Below are 22,137 nucleotides of genomic sequence, written 5' to 3' on the forward strand. Positions count from 1 at the left end.
AGACATATGTTTTGGAGTTTTGCCTCTCCAGAAAGTGTGTGTGTGTGTGTGTGTGTGTGCTTAGCATGTGTGGAGGGGTTATTAATTAACATATTCTTCGCTGTTGAAAATAATTGTGCTAAATTATTTTTGATTCATTATTACTGATCAGTTTTTAAACTTTTGAACTCGCTCATAAATATCCATAAGGACATTTTCTGAAAAGATTTTTATTTCAAAGCAGAATATTTGCTCCAAGTTTTAGTACTAAAATCTGACTTACTTCAGTGGTGTGCTATTACATGATTTTTTTCTAAGTAGGTGTCAGAGGGCCTACTGGAATGGCCTACTGTCCCTTATTCTCCCATATGTGAGTGAAGAATGATAATCTTTTTTTTTTTTTTTTTGGTAAGGGATTAAAGCAATATGCACACAACTCTAAGATCCTCAGAAGAAATACTTTATATGTACAACTTTTAATATTATTAACTAATTGCTAAGTATTTTAAATAAAAGTTGCAATCTGATTCATTTCATTCAAATGTCATTTCAATGCAAGATTCTTCTCTTCTGTATATTGAGTACATTTGTACTAAGTCTTTTTTTTAAATTAAAATTTATCTTTTATGGAGCACCTCATTCAGTCTGGATTTGTATAATATTAGATTCTCAGCTTTTGACAATGTGTTCATCAAAATTATTGTTTAGCCAATAAATTTCCATTGTGGAAATAGGGCAGCTTTACCTTCTGAACAGAAATAGAGAAGTATTGTCACCAGTGAATAAGTGGAACTTATTTTGCTCCATATCTTTCCAAATTAGAAGTTGGTTCACTAATACTTCTTAGGGAAGGCCTCACAGAGCTTTTATTGTTGGGGCTAGAGTGGGAACAAGGGCACTAGGGTCAAGACTTGGGGTTCAGAAAGTCTTCCTGCAAGCAAAAAAGTGAAACGTGACCTATAGGAAATTTATTTTATGCCTCTTAAGCATGGTAGCATAAAGTAGGGGATATGAAAATATAAAAGCTATTTTCAGCTGATTGATGCCAACACTAATTCATTCATATTTGAAGTGCATTGACATTCTTTTAAAAGTCATTTAGACTGATTCCGTCAAGCTCCATCCAAGATGGTTGAGAAAGATGAAGATTAGATGATTTCACTCATAGGTGAAATGAAGCCAGGAAGGGAAAACACATAGTGAAACTTGCACTGAGTGTGATTTATTGCAGCAAAAGCAAAGGATTCTAGAAAGACAGGGGAAAGGAAGGGGGAAGGAGGGCACTGCATGATGGTAGAAAAATACCTAATTTGGGGATAACAATGACTTACTTACCTATCACAGGAGATGACAATTTGTATTCATATGTCAACAGCTATACTATAATCCACTAGCCCCCCCATAAAGGAAAAAATGTTTATAACAACAAAGTTATTCATAAACAAGTAATGTAGATTGAAAATTTGAAGTAGTGCACACTATCAAGTGTAACATTCATAAGAAATATCCTTTGGTGTATTGCACCAAAGTAAAGACTCTCAGGTGGTGGGGAGTGTTCAGGTCCTGGAACATGATGGCAGTGGAGGATCTAGGTGGAGGGTTACAGTGTTTTGTGGAAGACTGAGTAATGTTACATATGTACCAACTACTGTATTTTACTGTCAGCCATAAACCATTAATCCCCCAATAAAGAAAAAAAAAAGAAATATCCTTGATCCCCGTTTTTAGAGTTGTTGACTTAGAATGTTTGTAATGGAGCACAAGAAGCTTTATTTTCTTAAAATATTTATTTATTTATTTATTCCCTTTTGTTGCCTTTGTTTTATTATTGTAGTTATTATTGTTGTTGATGTCATCGATGTTGGATAGGACAGAGAGAAATGGAGAGAGGAGGGGAAGATAGAGACGGGGAAAGAAAGATAGACACCTGCAGACCTGCTTCACTGCCTGTGAAGTGACCCCCTGCAGGTGGGGAGCTGGGGGCTTGAACCGGGAGCTTTACACCGGACCTTGCACTTTGTACCACCTGCGCTTAAACCGCTGCGTACCGCCTGACTCCCTAAGAAGCGTTAATTTTAATAAACACCACTTAATTTTGGAGCAGATCATCTGAGGACATTATAGCATAATTGTGAAGGCACACCTGTAGCTAGCCAGGTGATAATACTTAATCTTTGTCAAGTTTCTGTATTCTAGTGATAAAAAAATTGAAGATGTAACCATACTGACATATAATGTAAACATATTGACATATAGCTTTTCAAGTTTTTAAGGAGCAAGGTAAGTAAAACTATGGTTCTTGCTCACAGATGTATTAATAAATTACCTCTAAAAATGAGATAAAGGGGGAGGTCGAGCGGTGGCGCAGTAGGGTAAGCGCATGTGGCGCAAAGCGCAAGGACCGGCATAACGATCCTGGTTCGAGGCCCCAGCTCCCCACCTGCAGGGGAGTTGCTTCACAGGCGGTGAAGCAGGTCTGCAGGTGTCTGTCTTTCTCCCCCTCTCTGTCTTCCCCTCCTCTCTCCATTTCTCTCTGTCCTATCCAACAACGAACAACATCAACGGTGGCAATAATAATACCACAAGGAGGCTACAACAACAAGGGCAACAAAAAGGGGGGGGAAATGGCCTCCAGGAGCGGAGGATTCATGGTGCAGGCACTGAGCCCAGCAATAACCCTGGAGGAAAAAAAAAATGAGATAAAAGGCAGGGGTAGATAGCATAGTGGTTATGCAAAGAGACTCTCATGCCTGAGGCTCCGAAGTCCTAGATTCAACCCCCTGCGCCACCATAAACCAGAGCTGAGCAGTGCTCTGGTGTTTCTCTCTGTGTCTTTCTCTACATCTCTCTCAAAAAATAAATAAAATACTTTAATAAAAAATGAGATAAAGAGCTTCTTGATTTCAATAAAATAGAGTAATCATACTTCTGACTCTTCAACTGATCACAATGATAAAATTTGGACAGCATAGAACACGTTTAAGAAAACTTTGAAAAGTATAGAATACCAGAAAATTGGTAAGAACACCCAAATCTGGAGTATCTCTTAGTGGGTAGTAAGGTTACAAGTTTTTTTTCTTCAACAGTTCCTTTGTATGAGCATGATAGAACTTGAAACCTGGAGCTGAGTACCAGGGGACAGAGTTGAATTGCAGGAAATACCCTTTATTTCTCACACACGGAACATAAATGTGAGGTCTGGTGAGAGTACAGAAATCCTGCTTAAATTCCTCTATATTTTCTCACGTCCCACTCTTCAAACAATCCTGTAGTGGCAACAGCAGATGAGTTTGAAGCTAAATCTCTGAAGAAAAAGGGGGAAACTTTATTTAATTACTTAGCTGTGATCCCCAAAGCGAGGGGTGAATGCTTTGTTGATTTTTCTCTGTCCACCCACTGCTTTCTCTACCCTGAGTGTATACTGGAGACTGTGGTAACTAACGGGAAGCCACAGAGAACTGGGAGTAGGTTAAAGAGAGGGAATAGTTTTGGAAATTACTTCAGAAATTGTTTGGATCATGCCTTAGAGTTTCCTATATATTACTGTGATCTTGATCAATATGCCAAAGATGTTGAGAAATAAGTTAACAAATATACACAACTATTTAGTTATGACCTGATCATTTAGTGGGGTATATTTGGGATCAGCTCAAATAGCATTGCAAAGTCTTTAAAACAGAACTAGCACTAGAGATGAATTTCATTGAACATGAATTGGAATTTGTAGCCTGGACCCAAGCAAGGCAACCACTTGCTAAAACAATAACAAGAGACTTACTTACAGCATAATATTGAAGATATCCAGGATATAATCCAAAACTACTTAGTATATGAAGAACTAAAACTTGCATGAGAAAAAAAATCAATAAATGCCAACATGACTCATGATGGAATCAATTCCCAAAGACTTTAAACACAGAAATTATGAAAATAATCCAATCAAGATCACAGACACCTACTGCAATAAATGGGAGAGTAGAAACATCTAGAAAAGAAAGATAAAATATCTTAACAAACTCAAATAGTAATTATTGAAAAGTTAAAGAAAAGCACAGCAATCAAATAACACTTCATGGGGGAGCTCACTAGCATGATGGAGATTATAGAGGATATAGTCAAAGAAGTCTGAGAGCTATGCATAGTGATTATTAATTCTGAACAAAAGAAACAAGATAATTTCTTCCTGAAAAATAAAATGAACCTAAGGGTTCTTTGATGGATAGTAACAAAATATCTAATAAATATTTACTTTTTATTAGGGATTTATTATTGATTTACAAACTTAATGGGTATAATTCCACACCATTCCCATCACCAAAAGTTTGTGTCACCATCCCCTCCATTGGAAACTACTGCAGTTCTCCCAAGGTTACAGATATAAATTGACTATTATTTCTTTTTTAAATTTTTATTTATAAAAAGGAAACACTGAGAAAAACATAGGATAAGGGGGTACAGCTCCACACAATTCCCATCACCAGAATTCCATATCCCATCTCTTCCCCTGATAGCTTTCCTATTCTTTTTTTGTGTCTGTTTTTTTTTAAATATTTATTTTATTTATTTATTCCCTTTTGTTGCCCTTGTTGTTTTATTGTTGTAGTTATTATTGTTGTTGTCGTTGTTGGATAGGACAGAGAGAAATGGAGAGAGGAGGGGAAGACAGAGAGGAGGAGAGAAAGATAGACACCTGCAGACCTGCTTCACCGCCTGTGAAGCGACTCCCCTGCAGGTGGGGAGCTGGGGTTCGAACCGGGATCCTTATGCCAGTCCTTGTGCTTTGCGCCACCTGCACTTAACCCGCTGCGCTACCGCCCGACTCCCAGCTTTCCTATTCTTTATCCCTCTGGGTGTATGGACCCAGGGTCATTATGGAGTGCAGAAGGTGGAAGGTCTGGCTTCTGTAGACTTTTATTTCTGTAGATCTCTATCTCTAGTTATATATATTTGGCAATTTTTCTATGGTTCTGCCTCTATTCCTTTCTTTTTTTTTTAAAGTTTAATTTATTTGTAAAATAAAAAATAGAAAATACTGACAGAACCATAGAATAAGAGGGGTACAATTCCACACAATTCCTGCCACCCAATCTCCAAATCCCACCCCCTCCCCTGATAGCTTTCCCATTCTCTATCCCTCCGGGAGCATGGACCCAGGGTCATTATGGGGTGCAGAAGGTGGGAGGTCTGGCTTCTGTAATTGCTTCTCCAATGAACACAGCTATCCACAGGTTGATCCATACTCCCGGCCTGTCCCTATCTTTCCTTACTGGGGCAGGGCTCTGGAGAGTTGGGGTTCCGGGGTTCATTGGTGAGGTTGTCTGTCCGGGTGAGTCAGGCTGGCGTCATGGTGGCATCTGCAGCTTGGTGTTTGGAACATGTATTCCTTTGCTTCCTCCTTTCCTGTGAGACTCGGTTCAGTAGTTCTTCTAAGGTGGGGTTGATTGTGGCAAATTCCTTTAGTTCTTGAATATTTGATAAAACCTTAAATATCTAATATTTATATTATTGTAATTACAGGAAGAGAGAATAGTACTTGCTGAAAAGATATTTGAAGAATTAGTAGCTAAAAATTTGATGAATGGTAAAAATTTACAGATATAATAATTTCAGTAAATCCTTCATAGGATAAATCGAAATGTACCCACCCACACCCCAAAACATTGAAATCTTACTGCTGAAAGTTAAAGATTACAAAAACTACTTTTATAGAATCCAGAGAAAAGTTATGTTAAATCTTAGAGGGGATACTGTTTGAAACCAAAACAAGGGGCCAAGCAGTGGCACACCTGGTTAAGCACTCACATTACAGTGCACAAGGATCCAGGTTCAAGCCCCTGGTCCCCACTTGCAGGAGGACAGCTTCAGAAGTGGTGAAGCAGGGCTGCAGCCCCCCCCCATCTCTCTCTTTCTCCTCCTCATCTTCCTCCCCTATTAATTTCTCTTTGTCTCTGTCCAGTAATAAATGAATAAATAAATAAATGAAACCAGAACAAAGTGACACAACACATTTAAATATTTAAGGGGTTGAAAGGAAAAAACTGTCAGAAAAAACCCAGAATTCTATCTCCAGTAGAAATATTCTCAAGAAGAAAAGTTACTTTTGGCTGTGGAAGTAGTGAGGTTTATGCACATATTGACAATGGTAATTTGTACTCATGAAATAGAAAAACTTTATTAAATTTAAGAAAAAAAGTAATGAATGTTAAGACATTATCTCTTTGCCAACCTTTTCTCACTACATTTTTTTATCCCTTCCATCATTTCTCTTTTTACATTCTTCTCTTTTTTTGAGTAAACATATGATGTACTAGTTCTGTTGGGAGGAAATAATGCCAAGATGGAAAACTTTGTTAAGTTAATGCATAACATATCAGGTACTTCCATTTACTTTATTTTATTTTCTATCAGGTAAGATTTTTTTTAGCAACTAAAAAGTACTTATGACCACTTGAAACAATTTCTCTAGATACATTTGAATACTGACACAGTTTTATTTAGAAGAATAAAAACGTTGACACCCCTATTTGACACCAACATTCACAGATAAAAACATATTCTTTAGGTCAAATTTATAGAAGAATTCCTAAGGGCAACCCAGCTACTCTTGAGTGAAGTCACTTAATAGTTTACTCTGTTATTATTATTGTAGCTTATATTGTATGCTGGGTGAGACTAGATTTATAAATTTAACCTGTGACTCAGTGAAGAGACTCTTGCTTTTCCTTGAAATGACTTATTCACTCTTAGGGAGATATTTAATTCCTGCACAAACCTTGGGGCTAATTTGGGATCAAGTATAGTGACAGAGAGGCTTTCAGAAAGAGTACTGTATGTGGTATCTAAAATCTGGGATAGTAATGCTTTTTTTACTATTCCTAAAAGGAATGATTCAGTGAAACATGTGAAAGAGAAATCAGACTACTGAGAGTCTCTTTACTCCAAGGAAAAAATTTCATTCCTCTATCCTTTGTAAAATGATTAGTTCATTGGTCTTATTTAAACTGTGGGAAACAAATGAAGCCATTAAATGTTTATATTTAAAGCAAGTACATTAATAGAGTTTGTGAAGCTTTCTGTAGACCACATGGCCTGCCCCAGCCCATAAATGCTCCTTCTGATTTTCCAACACAACTGCCAAACACTGCCTCTGCACATTCTTTTTGAGACTTAATTTCCATTCCAATTCACTTGGTACTTTCATTAGGGTCTTGTCAAATTTTCAAGATGTCCCGTGCTTCTTTCAAGATAGATTTTCCCTTGATCAGGGAGGATAAAAAGGGGAAATATATACAAAAAGAACATCTCTATTTGTTATTTCTTAAATGATACATAGTAAGGAAAACCAGTATCAGTTCTGTAGAAACAATATCTTTTAACTTTGACATTATTTTAATAGTGAGTTTTTGAAACAAAGGTACATGATTTCCCTTAACATCATGTACAGCCTGCTGTTTAGGACTAACAGGACAGATAGTGTCACTTCATTTATATGTGGACCAAATAAGTGATGTGCTTGCAAAATAAAAAAATCTTGATTATGCATCTCATGTAAGTGCAGATTTTAACTTAGAATATTGATACTCATAACTAGGTAGGGGCTGGGCGGTGGTGCACCTGCTTGAGCACATGTATTACAATGCATAAAGACCCAGGTTTGAACCCCCAGTCCCCATCTGCAGGGAGGAAAACTTTGTGAGTGGCGAAGTAATGCTGTCTGTTTCCTTCTCTGTCTCCCCATACCTCTTGATTTCTGGCTGTGTCTATCCACTAAATAAAGATAATAAAAAATTAAACAAAATAATTAGGTCTATCTCCTTACTCTCTTTAGGCAAGATTGTTTTGGAACTCTGATGATTGATTTTGTATATTCTCATAATGGGTATGAGTATAGGGGTCTCATAACGCTTCTTCAGTGCTTCTAGATGAAGACACCCACTTCAGTGCAATAGAAACTTCTTAGCAATGCCAAAGCCAGTCATTACGTGGGCTAAAAATTTAAATTGTAGTTGACTTTGTTTTATTCCCACAAAATACTTAGGATTTCGAGAGCCCTAAAGTTAAGTTATTGTTTACCAAGTAGTGACCTTGGGGAGGGAATGGTAGGTAGTGAACATTAACATCAACTAGCTGTTTCATGAAAAACTTGTGAATTTTACTTTCAAATTATTTTTCTCATGCAGAATGAAATTTAGATCAGGTGTGGTTTGTGGCATCAATGCCAAGGATTCTGGGGATGGGTGTTTGGGGAAAAGGTTGAGAAGGCATTAGGGACTTAGTGCACCTTGATGGGGGAGGACTGAACTGGTGGTAGGAATGGTGTGTGGGCATTTATCATGGCGGAGATGAATTGTACTCATGTGACACAACTGATTTAAAAATGATATTGCTCTAATAAAATGATTCAATCTATTTTTCCTTTTAGATCTTGAATTTGCCCAAACTGATCAATGACTCTAAGTATAAGACTAACCACCTTCGGGTTCAGAATAGAAAAGAGCTTATTCAAATACTTTCTTCAAGGTAAGTGTGTATATACTGTTTGCGCATTTAAGAATTATGGAGATCACATAATGGCTCTGTAGATAAAGTAATTTCCTTACTATGAGGTTCAGTTCTTGCCAGCACATGGCAGCACCATAGAATGTCATGGGTTCAGGAGCAGTTCTTTGTGGTGTCCCTCCCTTTCTTTATGTGTCAAAATAATGTAGAATAAAAATTGGTCTGGGGAAGTGATTCAGTGGTATTGCACTTGCATGAGACTCAGGGCTTATTTTGATACAAGAATAAAAACAAGGGTTGAAGATACAGCCTAGTAGTTATGGAAAACACTTCAGTGTTCAGTCCCCAGTAGGACCATAAGCCTGAGCTGAGCAGTGCTCTGATTGGCCTCTCTCCCTCTAAATCTTTGTTTCATTAAGATAAATAAAAACAATATACAAATATATTTAATTTTTGTTATCTTTGTTTATTGGAGAGACAGCCAGAAATTGAGAGGGGAAAGGGGAGAAAGAGAGAGAGGCACAGAGACCCAGAGACACCTGAAGCCCTGCTTCACCACTTGTGACGCTTCCCCCTGGCAGGTGGGGACCAGTGGCTTGAACATGGGTCTTTGCACATTGTAACATGTGTGTTTGACCTGGTGGTTCCTTGATTTTCAACTTAATTCTGTTCATGTCAGGTTATACATTTGTTAAAACTTATGCCTCTTTTTCAAGTTTGTCTCAGAAAAATAATGTTTTCTTTTTATTTCCCTACCAGTTCCATTTTTGTTTTGATCTAAACTTTTCAATACTTTGTGTTTCATGGAGATTTAAATTCTCACATGAAGTATATTTTCCATTTTATAAAATTTATTTAAACATATCCGTAAATTATGTACTTTTTAAAAATTGCTATATCTTGTATTTTGAAAAAGGTTCTTCTCTTTTGAAGTAGTCTATGTAAAAGTTCTTAGAAAATAAACTTATATTAACACAATTTTTATTTCTTTTCTCTTTGTATTTAGAGATCTAAGAGTCAACACTTACCTATTTCCTAGATTGTAAGCACTTTCATACACTGCTTGTGTTTCCCCCATGTGCTCAATGTTCTTCAGTCAATGGGCCTCTGTGTGGGGGACTGACATACAGAAAACAGTGGGGTGAGAATTGGGGTTCCCTTTCCTGGCCATTAGTTAAGTATTCTGATATTCTGATTCTACCACAGAGCCCAAGAGCCCTCAATCATTAACCTTTCTCCACATGAGAGCTGGCCATTTATTTCTCCTTTTCACTTCTTTGCCTGTCCAGCAGTTTTTAATTCATTTAATTCATTGATATGACTTCTTCCTTTCACACCATGGTTACCAAATTTAAATAATAGGCACTTGTAAGAACCTTATCAAAAGCTCTTTGATAGTCGTAATAAATCACATCCGTGCTGTGAGAAGACCAAACCCCATGAAAAATACAAGAAGGAGGCCTGTGAGTGCCATCTTGCTGTCTAGTGGCCAGCACTCTTGTAACTTCAAGGAACAGAGTTAAGTAATTGGTTTCTGATATCTGAAGACTCTTATTCCTTGCTAATTTCTGTTGCAGAATTTTTCTGTGGAAAAACCTTTAGCAGCATGTGTAACAGATTCATTTATATTTTCTCTCTTTTGAGGTGAATTAAATAACCTGTCATGTTCATCTTTATACTTCATATATGAAGAAGTAGGAGTTTTGACATTTTGGAAATTATAAGGAGCCTTCCACAATTATTCACACTTCACGGGATAAGAAATAAAATTTTAAGGAAGAGGCTAGGAGGTACTAAGTAATCTGAATTAAAGAAGTAATCTGATAGGGGAAGTCACACTGTCATAGTTCCTGCTATTAAAACATAGATCACAGAGAGAGGTCTTAGTTGCTTAAAAGCCATGTCTCATGCTCTCTTGGACTAGTATGCTAATACATATTTTCTTGTGCTCTCCTAAGATACGCAGTTCTTAATCTCTTCCAGCTTCAGTTTATTTTCTTTTAAATAATTTTTTATTTATTATTAATAGTTTGTTACAATATTGTAAGATTATAATGTATAGTTTATAATGTAAGATTGTATAGATTATAATGTAAGATTATATAGATTATAATGTAAAATGATATAGATTATAGTGTAAGATGATATAGATTATAATGTAAAATGATATAGATTATAGTGTAAGATGATATAGATTATAATGTATAGTTTATAATGTAAGGTTATATAGATTATAATGTAAGATGATATAGATTGTAATGTAAGATGATATAGATTATAATGTAAAATGATATAGATTATAATGTAAAATGATATAGATTATAATGTAAAATGATACAGATTATAATGTAAGATGATATAGATTATAATATAAGGTGATATAGATTATAATGTAAGGTGATATAGATTATAATGTAAAATGATATAGATTATAATGTAAGATGATATAGATTATAATGTAAGGTGATATAGATTACAATGTAAGGTGATATAGATTATAATGTAAAATGATATAGATTATAATGTAAAATGATATAGATTATAATGTAAGATGATATAGATTGTACTGTAAAATGATACAGATTATAATGTAAGATGATACAGATTATAATGTAAAATGATATAGATTATAATATAAGGTGATATAGATTATAATGTAAGGTGATATAGATTATAATGTAAAATGATATAGATTATAATGTAAGATGATATAGATTATAATGTAAGGTGATATAGATTATAATGTAAAATGATATAGATTATAATGTAAAATGATATAGATTATAATGTAAGATGATAGAGATTGTACTGTAAAATGATACAGATAATAATGTAAAATGATATAGATTATAATGTAAGGTTATATAGATTATAATGTAAGATTATATAGATTATAATGTAAGATTATATAGTTTATAATGTAAGATTATATAGATTATAATGTAAGATTATAATGTATAGTTTATAATGTAAGATTATATATATTATAATATAAGATGATATAGATTATAATGTAAGGTTATATAGATTATAATATAAAATTATATAGATTATAATGTAAAATGATATAGATTATAATGTAAAATGATATAGATTATAATGTAAGATTATAATGTATAATGTATCACACCCTCCACCAAAGTTCCGTATCCCCACCCTTCCACCTCCCAGAGATAACCACCTTAGTTTTCACAAGTCTAACAGTTTGCTTGTTTCTGTTTTCTTTGGATTTTTTTTGGGGGGTTAAGTTGATGTAAATCAGGTCTCTAGATTCCACATATGAGTGAAACTATCTGGTAGTTGTCTTTTATCTCTTTACTTATTTTATTAGGCAAAATCACCTCCAGTTCAATCCATTTTGTCCCAGAGGACCCAATATCATATTTTTTGATCACAGAGTAATATTCTATTATATATATATGTGTATCCCATAACTTCTTTAGCCAGTCATCTGTTGATGAGCATTCAGACTAGTTCTTTTCTGGCTATTGTGAATAATGCAGCTATGAACATAGTGGTGCATATGTCCCTTCTAAATAGTATTTCAGTTTCCTTTGGAAAAAGGCCCAAGAGTGGTATTCCTGGATCATAAGGCACTTCCTTTTTTGTTTGTTTAAGGACTGTGCATACAGTCTTCCAAAGGGGCTGTACCAGTTTGCGTTCCCACCAGCAAGGAGGGATCTGTCATTTGCTGGTTTGTTGATGTAGGTCATTCTCTTAGGTCTGAAATGGTATCTCAGTGTAGCTTTCATTTGCCTTTCTCTAATGATAAGTGAAATGAAGCATTTCTTCATGTGTCTGTGGGCCGTGTGTGTATCTTCTTTAGAAAACTGTCGTTTAGTTCTTGGGCTCAATTTTTTATTAGGTTGTTTTTGCCACTTTTGTAGATATGTACCAATTCTTTATAGATTTTTGATATCAGTAGCTTGTCTTATGTGTGATGTGCACATATTTTCTCCCATTTACTTGGTTGCCTGGTTATCCTGGTGTAGTTTTGCTTTGGATATGTAGAAGCTTGTTAATTTCATGCAATCCCATTTATCTACTCTTGTCTTCATTTCTCACACCCAGGGGGTTGAATCTCCAAATACATCTTTGATGTGAATGTCCTTCAAAGTTTCACCAACATTGTCTTGTAAAAATTTTAGAGTTTCTGGTCTAACATATAGATCTTTAATCCATGTTTATTTCAGCTTGACTTATGGTATCAGGTGGCGGTCTAGTTTTACTTTTCTCCGTGTGGCTGTCCAATTGCCCCAGCAGCATCTGTTGAAGGGACCTTCTTTACTTCATTGAATAGTTTTGGCCCCTTTGTCATATATTAGGTGGTTGTCTATATATGGATTTAATGTCTGGGATTTTGATTCTGCTCCATTGATCTAAGTGTTCATTTTTTTTTTCCCCTCCTCCAGGGTTATTGCTGGGCTCGGTGCCTGCACCATGAATCCACCGCTCCTGGAGGCCATTTTTTCCCCCCTTTTGTTGCCCTTGTTGTAGCTTCGTTGTGGTTATTATTATTGCCCTTGTTGACGCAATTCGTTGTTGGATAGGACAGAGAGAAATGGAGAGAGGAGGGGAAGACAGAGAAGGGGAGAGAAAGACAGACACCTGCAGACCTGCTTCACCGCCTGTGAAGCGACTCCCCTGCAGGTGGGGAGCCGGGGGCTCGAACCGGGATCCTTACGCCGGTCCCTGCACTTTGTGCCACATGCACTTAACCCACTGCGCCACCGCCCGACCCCCCCTAAGTGTTCATTTTTTACTCTAGTACCAAGCTGTCTTGATTACTATTACTTTGTAGTATAAACTGAAGTTGGGGAATGTGATAGCTTGGTGTTTTCCCTTTATTCTCAGAAGTGCTTTGTATCTTTTTGTGGTTTCACACAAATTTTTGTACAAGTTGTTTGAAAAAAAATGCTATTGGAATTTTGATAGGGACTGCGTTAAAGTTGTAGATTGCTTTTGGTGGACTGGCCAGTTTAATGATTATTCTTCCAATCCAGGAACAAGGAATGTTCTTCCACTTCTGTGTGTCCTTTATTTTAGCAATGTCCTATAGTTTTCATTCATGAAATTCACTCCAAGGTATTTCATATTTTTAAAATTCAATTACAAATGGGATTGAGTCTTTTATTTCCCTTTCTTCAGACTTTGTTTTTATACAGAAATGCCACAGATTTATATGTATTGATTTTGTATCCTGCTATTCTACTTAAGTTATTAATTGTTTCCAGTAGTTTTTTTTTGGTGCAGACTTTGGGGTTCTCTTAAGTATAATATCATGCCACCAGCAAGTAGTGATTGTTTGACTTCTTTTTTTCCAATCTGTTTGTCTTTGATATCTCTGTTTTGTCTAATTGTGGTGGCGAGGACCTTGAGAACCATGTTGAGTAACAGTGGAGATAGTGGACATCCTTGTCTGTTTCATGATTTTAGGGGGAAAGCTTTCAGCTTTTCCCTATTGAGAATGATGATAGCTGTGGGTTTGTCATAAAAGGTCTTTTTTTTTTAATTTTTTTTTTTATAAAAGGTCTTTTTAATGTTGAGGAATGGTTCTTATGCTCCCAGCAGGATCTTTAACATAAATGGGTGACGGATCTTGTCAAATGCCTTTTCGGAGTCAATTGATATAACCATGTTATTATTATTAATTTATTCTTTTTAAAAAGTTTATTTATTTTATTTGATAGTACAAAGAGAAATTTAGAGAGAAAGGGCATAGAGAGAGAGAGAAAGAGAACCTTCAGCACTGTTTCATCACTTGTGATGCTTTCCCTTTGCAGTTGGGGGCAGGGGGCTCAAACCCGGGTCCTTGTGCACTGTAATGTGTGCACTTAATCAGATTTGCCACTGCCTGGCCCTTATTACTGTTCTTGTTGATATGATGAACTACACTGATTGATTTGTGGATGATGAACAACCCCTATTTCCAAGGGAGGAGTCTCACTTGGTCTTATTCTCTCAATATATTGTTGGATTTGATTTGCCAAGAACTTGTTCAGGATCTTGGCATCAATGTTCATCAGAGATATAGGTCTCTGTCAGGATATAGGTCTATATCACCAGTTATCAAAGGCAAACAGAATCAACATTAGTTGTCACTGCACACAGTGTTATTAAAACTCAGCTCCACACATTATTCCTTTCATTTCACAGCTTATGAATCAGTTTACTAATAACATAGCTTCTTTACCTTCCAACCAGTGAAAGGAGGCAGGGAGAAAAAAAGAAGAACCAGCATTTATTAGATGCCAAGTACTTAGCAGATAAGTATTATTATTTCCACCTTACAGATGAAAATTCTAAAGTAAAGGGAGGTTAGTCTCAAGATAAGATACCCAATGAATAGTTAGTTAGAAAAGGGATTCATAAAGTTGTACAATTTTCACGTGTGATCGCCCAGAAGTGGCACATGAAGTGTTACCGTGCCTTGATTATGCACTCAATAAATATTTATTGAGCATTGGGGGTGAAGAAGTGAATGAAATAGATAATGTAAACTGGTGGTAATGTAGGAAAGGGAAATGAAGAGTACCAAAAGTTGAGTGTGATATTTGCTATTTCATTTAGGTTGGTTGGGAGAGGGCTTTTGATAAAGTGACATGAACAGAGTCCTGGGGGGAAATGAGAGAAGGTGGTCTCAGATAGGGGAGGTGAAGCTTACTAGTCAGCAGATGCTTGGTTGGGAGTTGAAGAAGTAGGAGTCACTCTTAATAAGAAGAATGAGGGAGATGGTTCCAGAAAGAGTAGGTGGTGGTAATCAAATCATGTAAAATTTATGATCAAGTTTGTGATAAAGCACTTTCTTTTATTCTCCCAAATCACTTTATTAGGGGGTAAGTGGCTTATAGTACTGTTGCTGACAGATAGGTACGTAAAGCAGTTTCTTATACTTGTAAAATAAAAGTTTTTTAAAGTTGTAATTTGAGTTCCCTTATCCATAACTTCTGTTTTCTCGCTAACCTAAAGAGATATCTATTAGTTTCCTTTCCAATATTATTGAGATACAATTTACTTGCAGTGTTGGATTAGTTGCATCTGCAGTCATCTGTTGCGTAATAATAGGAATATATTCAGAGAAATGTATCATTAGATCATCCTGTTGTAGAAATACAACACACGGCAGATTCTGCACTTTCAGGAACTATGATAAACATAATAACAAGGTTGAATCAAGCATATGGAGCAATGGTACTACTAAGAGAGATAGTAAACATGAGATACATGAGGCTATGCTTTCATAAAATGTCACTAGACAGTAGGAATTTTGGAACCAGCATATATGTGGTCCATTGTTGACCAAAATGTCAGTATGTGGCATGTGACTGCATTGCGAAATAATTACTACAGTTATGACCCATCACTTCACATAATTACAATATTTTTATGATGGGAACTTTTAACAAGTTTTTTTTTAAATTTGTGATTAATAGGTTACAAGATTGTAAGACTGCAGTGTATAGTTTCACAGTACACCCACCACCAGAGTCCTGTGTCCCCACTCTCACACTTCCCAGAGATAACCGCTATAGTTCTCATAAGTCTTAGAAACAATTTGCTTGCTTCCGCTTTTTTTTTTAAGTTCATGTGTATAGTTTCTCTAGTTTCACATATGAATGAAGCCATCTGGTAGTTGTCTTCCATCTCTTTACTTCCATCCGTTTTGTCCCAAAGGACACAATATCATCTTTTCTGATTGTAGGGTAGTATTCCATGGACTATACATCCCATAACTTCTTTAGCCAGTCATCTGATGCTAAGCATTTAGGCTGCTTCCACTCTGTGGCTGTTGTGAATAATTGCTGTATTGCTAGCCATGGTGAGCATGTAGTACCTTATATTCCAAAAATTTATCTTATAACTGAAAAGTTTTACCTTTTGATTCCTTTCATACACTTCCCTCACCCTGAAGTGATCCTGTCAAGGATAACTTACTTGAAAGAGTTCTATTTTCTATTTAGTAACATAAGATTTGAAAAACTGCTTTCCTTGACAGAAGAGATTTTAGGGACCTAGAAATTCTTTTTGTACTTGCTTTCTATTCATTGTAATTAATTTATTTCAATATTTATTGACACTACGCTATGTTCCAGTAACTATTTTGAGAATTGGTAATAGGGAATTAAAAAAAAAAATCCTTGCCTGGCTCAATTTTTATTGAACAATGGCAGCCATTTATTTTATTGATTAGAGATTTACTAGTGGTTGACAAGATTATGAAACTACAGGCGTCTAGTTCCATATCACACACAACAACAAAGTTCTGTGCTCTCCTTATAGCTCTCAGAAAGTCTCTGATAGAGTTTTGTGGCAGCTGCTGCTGCTTCTGCTCCTCCTCCTCCTTTCTTCTCTCCCTCCTGTACCTTCGTCTTCCTCTTTCCCCCTTCTTCCTCCTTCTACTTTTTCATTTGTTCATGTACTTTAGTATTCTCTGTATTCCTTCTATGAGTCAAGGTACCCTTCTTACTTTCTTTACTAAGCATAATCACTTCCAGTTCCATCCATTTTGTGCCAGACAACACAATGTCATCATTTTCACTTGCAGAATAACTTATTTATCCAGTTGTCTGTTGATGGGCATTTAGGTTGCTTTCATTCTTTGGCTATTGTGAATAATACAGCTGTGAACATAGAGGTGCTTATGGTGCCTTCAAATTAGTATTGTGTCCTTTGGATTTACATTACAAACTTTTAAGAAGGTACTTCTTTTTCTTTTTAGGGCTCTTCCATGAAAATTTTTGTTTTGATAGGCCTAAAAATATTTTTTTTACATTTTTATTTAACCTTCATTAAAAAAAAAAATCAGTGTGCTATTCAGTTCTGGCTTATAGTGTTGACAGGGATTGAATCTGGGACCTGAAGGTCTATTGTGTAAACAGCTGTTCTATTCCCCACTTCCCCAAACTTTTTTTTTTTTTTTTTGCTTTCCAAAATTCATTGCAGCTATAGTTAGTGCTTATTAATTTATTTTTTAGCATTTTGCTATTCACTAATTTCTACTGTTTTTCCAGTTATTTCTATAGTAAAATTATATTTTTGATAGTAGTAGTTACATTACTATGTGTGCTTACCATGTTTTTTATTGTATGTGATTGTAGATCACCTTATAGTTATTATCTGTACTGCTTATAAACACTTTCTTCAACATATATGCCACTTTTAAATGATATGTTCATTTGTTTTGTTACTGCTAGGACTTCACCACTCCAAATCGACTTTTTAAGATATAAGAGAAAGACAGTGAGAGAGAGAGGGATAAAAATAAACACACCACAGTACCGAAGATTCCCACAGTTTTGGTAGGGGCTGGATTAGAACCTGACTCGTGCTCATAGCCAAGCAGGCACATCATTTTTGTCAACTATTTTGCCAATACCTATATTTTTAGTTTATAAAGTTTAAAACATTATAAAACATAGATGACTTTGTGAGAATGGGTAGACAACTTTAAAACAAACTCTAGGAATCATGCATATTTTAAAGTTACTTTTAGCTCTCCCTTTTTGTGTGATCTCTGAAAGTGAACATAGGAACAATTTTGGATTTTATAAAGTTTGTTTACATATATATATGTAATATATATATTATATATATATATTCTTATGTTTCAAAGTCTTCTTTCCAAAGTCTTTTATTGAGTAATTTTCAAGTCACTTACTGAATATTTTCCAGAGTACCTTCCTGCCCATGGTAAGTGTTCATTTGCAATTTTTAGAATAAAGTTTTTTTTCTTTGTGCCCTCTTATAAAACTCAGAGACTGATTTGAAAGTGCCTCCCTAAAATGTCAGTCACTCATCTTATTTCTGTTATTTTTGCTAAATGAAGTTTGGCGAGACTCCCCGAGAGTAGTCAGTATTACTCAGGAAGGCAACTGCATGTTTTTGTCATCAGCTGAGTTTTATACACCCAGCGCATACACAGAGACACAGTTCCTGCAAGTTCTCTCAGGTGTTGCTATTCCCTAACGATGGTCATCAGCAAGGTTTTTTTTTTTTTTCCTTCTTCTTAATTTAAAGGTGGAAGACTTTCCCCTTGAGCTTGCCATTTTATCCAGGGTGTTGCAGAAAGTCTGTTTACCCAGCTGTTAAAATAGAAAACTTGACAAAGCTGAGGTATGTTAAAAGTCCCCAACAGAGGAGATGTTATAGGAACTAATCCAGGGCTGGTTAAAACTAACTCCTTTGCTATGCTAAGGAACAACAAAATTTTAAACCTGTGTTACTCACATACCAAACCAGCACTTTTATAACAGTTAGGACCTCAAGAGAGAGATTGAAAATTATGATGTGAATTTAAACTAAGAAGAAGGGGATAAATATGATGTATTAGTAGTCTGGGAGAAATAATAGGAAGACATACAATGAGGATGAAGGAAAAGAGACATGGAAAAAATAAACATATACTCTAGTGAGGGACGACTATAGCACAGAGAAAGAAAACATAAATAGAAGCATTCAGAAGTAGAAGGGCAGTCACAACAAAAATTACAGAAATATGAGGAATCAAAAGAATACTATGAATTATAAGTCATCAAATTGGACAAGATTGAACAATGGATAAACACATCTTAGAAAACACATCATTCCAAAACAGAGTCAGGATTAAATATAAAACCAAAACAAACTCATTTGGAATAAGAAAATTTAAACAGTAATAAACTAATAAATATTTCCCCAAAGGAAAAACCCACAGGTATTTATGGTTTCATTTCATTTTCATTCTACAAGATATTCAAAGAGGATTATCTATCTATCATCCATCTATCTATCTATCTATCTATCTATCTATCTATCTATCTATCTACTTTTCTATCTTTTTCAAATACATCTATAAAATTGAACAAGGGAGGAAAACCTCCAAACATTTACTGAAGGATGTGAGGGTGATCTGGCTGTGACATCTGGCTGTCACCCCATTGATCCTCAGGGTTGATTCCGCTGATCTGGTTGGCTAGGCTGGTGTCCCCTTTCTCCCTCACCACTCCATGTTTGTCTCTCTGGAAACTGCAAGCTCAGTGGAAGAGGATGGCCTTTCCTGAATAGAGACAGACCTGTCTTTGGTCAAGGGTATAGGAGTAGCTGCGCTCTCCTGCTAGAACCTCCAAACAAGCTCTCAAACATTCACTGAAACATAATCCTGATTCTGAAAGCAGACAAAAATGTAATCTAAAAAAAGAGTCTCCTCTCCCTGGTCAACTGGGATTGCAACAAGGCAGGACTAGAATGACACCAGGAACCCACCAAATCAAATGCAAATATGTGTGGCTCCTGGACAGAGAGGAGCCCAAGGAGAGATTAAGTGGCTCCTGAAAGTCTGGCAGTTTACCAATTGAGGCACCACTTCTAGTCTGTTTTACCAACAAAAAGACAGCTGAAAGGAGGAGAGGACTCCCCTAAGGCTCACCAAATGCAAATGTGAGTCTCCATAGCTACTGCCCTCAGAGGCTGGAGCAGCAGGGGGCAGGCCCTGTGCTGACACCAGGGGACAGAGAACTAACCAGGAAACTCAGGAGAAGATGTACATCTTGGTGGTTTAGCAGAGGGGCTTTGTGGTAGGAGACTTTCTATGCTGTTCTCCTGATGAGAACATAGTGAATAGTTGCCTCAGAACCTACAGACTGTAAACGGGGCTTGTTTTGAAACTCACAGGGCTCAGCAGTGCTGCCCAGCTTGGCAGAGAAGCTGAATTGAGCCTGGAGCATTGGATCCTTGGGGTATGAGAATCTCTTTGCATAACCACTATATTATCTCTCCCCACCCTGTTTTATCTCTTGGTCAGGAGTGAGGGATTAAGCTAAGAAGCCTACTTATAGTTTAAAAGCCACCAGGCTCCCATAGACTAAAAGGAAGAAAAAGAACAAAAGAGGCTTTAAAGGCACTGTGCTCCAACTCAGGGATTAAAACAATATTGAAACAACTGTTACTATCTACAACTATGAACTCTTTAAGTACCTTACTTAGACACAAGTCAGTCCAGGCAAGACTGATCAGTAATTTGAAAAGTACTGAGAGAGAGACCTCATAACATACTATACAGAATGGTTAAACCAAAAAGAAGAAATATTAGAGATATGAACCAGGACAAGAGTCCAGCTAAAAGCCCCCCAAAGGGTGAAGCACAAAATAATGAGGTCAACATCCAAACACTAGTTAAGAAAATAATCACAGGAGTGAGTAAAGAGTTTGAAAGAATTGTCATCAGAAATGCAGAAACAACAAATGAGACTCTGGAAGAAAACACTAATTATCTCAAGGTTATTAGAGAGCTGAAAGCTGAACTAGCTGAGCTAAGAACACAACTAGCTGAACAAGCTAAAACAGCATGAGAACAGGGTAACAAAATAGATGAACTCCTGAAAACAGTAGAGGGGAGAGAGAACTGAATAAATGAGGCTGAAGACAGAATTAGCAAGATTGTGGATGAATTAGAGACAACTGAAAAAAGTAAGAGATCTCAAAAAGATATTAAGAAATACTGAAAACAGTAGAGACCTATGGGATGACTTCAAAAGAAATAAAATATACATTATTGGCTTGCTAGAGGAAGAAAGAGAGGGAGGGGAAGAAAGCATTCTTCAGGACATAATAGCGGAGAACTTCTCTAGTCTAGACAATATCAAAGACATAAAGGCTCAAGAATCCTAGAGGGTCTCAAACAGAATAAACCCAGACTTAAAGACACTAAGACACATAATATTTAGAATGGAAAGGAATAAGGATGAAGAAAGGATCCTGAAGGCTGCAAGAGAAAAACAGAGTCTCCTACAGAGGAAAACCCATAACATTAGCAGCAGACTTCTCCACACAAACACTACAGACCAGAAGAGAATGGCAAGATATCTATCAAGTGCTCAATGAGAAAGGCTTTCAACCAAGAATACTGTATCCTGCTAGACTGTCATTCAGACTAGATTGAGGCATAAAAACCTTCTCAGACAAGCAACAGTCAACTATCACCAAGCCTGCCCTGAAAGAAGTTTTGAAAGGTCTCCCATAAACAATCAGACCACCATAAATAGGCCATCTATCAGAACACTTTAAAGATCTATAAGAATGGCATTAAAATATCTTAAATCCGGGAGTCGGGCTGTAGCACAGCGGGTTAAGCGCAGGTGGCGCAAAGCACAAGGACCGGCATAAGGATCCCGGTTCGAACCCCGGCTCCCCACCTGCAGGGGAGTCGCTTCACAGGCGGTGAAGCAGGTCTGCAGGTGTCTCTCTTTCTCTCCCCCTCTCTGTCTTCCCCTCCTCTCTCCGTTTCTCTCTGTCCTATCCAAACAACGACGACAACAACAATAATTACAACAATAAAACAACAAGGGCAACAAAAGGGAATAAATTAAATAAAATATAAAAAAAAATTAAAAAAAAAACTTAAATCCTTGATATCAATAAATGTCAGTGGCCTGAATTCACCTATTAAAAGTCACAGAGTAGGAAGATGGATCAGAAAACACAACCCAACAATATGCTGTCTGTAGGAAACAAACCTAACGCAACAAGACAAACACAGACTCAAAGTGAAAGGATGGAAAACTATCATACAAGCCAGTAGCCCCCCAAAAGGGCAGGAACAGCTATTCTCATATCTGACATGATAGACTTTAAAATCAATAAAATTTAAAAAAGTGGACATTACTTAATGTTCAGAGGATGAGT

The sequence above is a fragment of the Erinaceus europaeus genome, chromosome 8 (assembly GCF_950295315.1).
Source record: "Erinaceus europaeus chromosome 8, mEriEur2.1, whole genome shotgun sequence".
Classification (NCBI taxonomy): Eukaryota; Metazoa; Chordata; class Mammalia; order Eulipotyphla; family Erinaceidae; genus Erinaceus; species Erinaceus europaeus.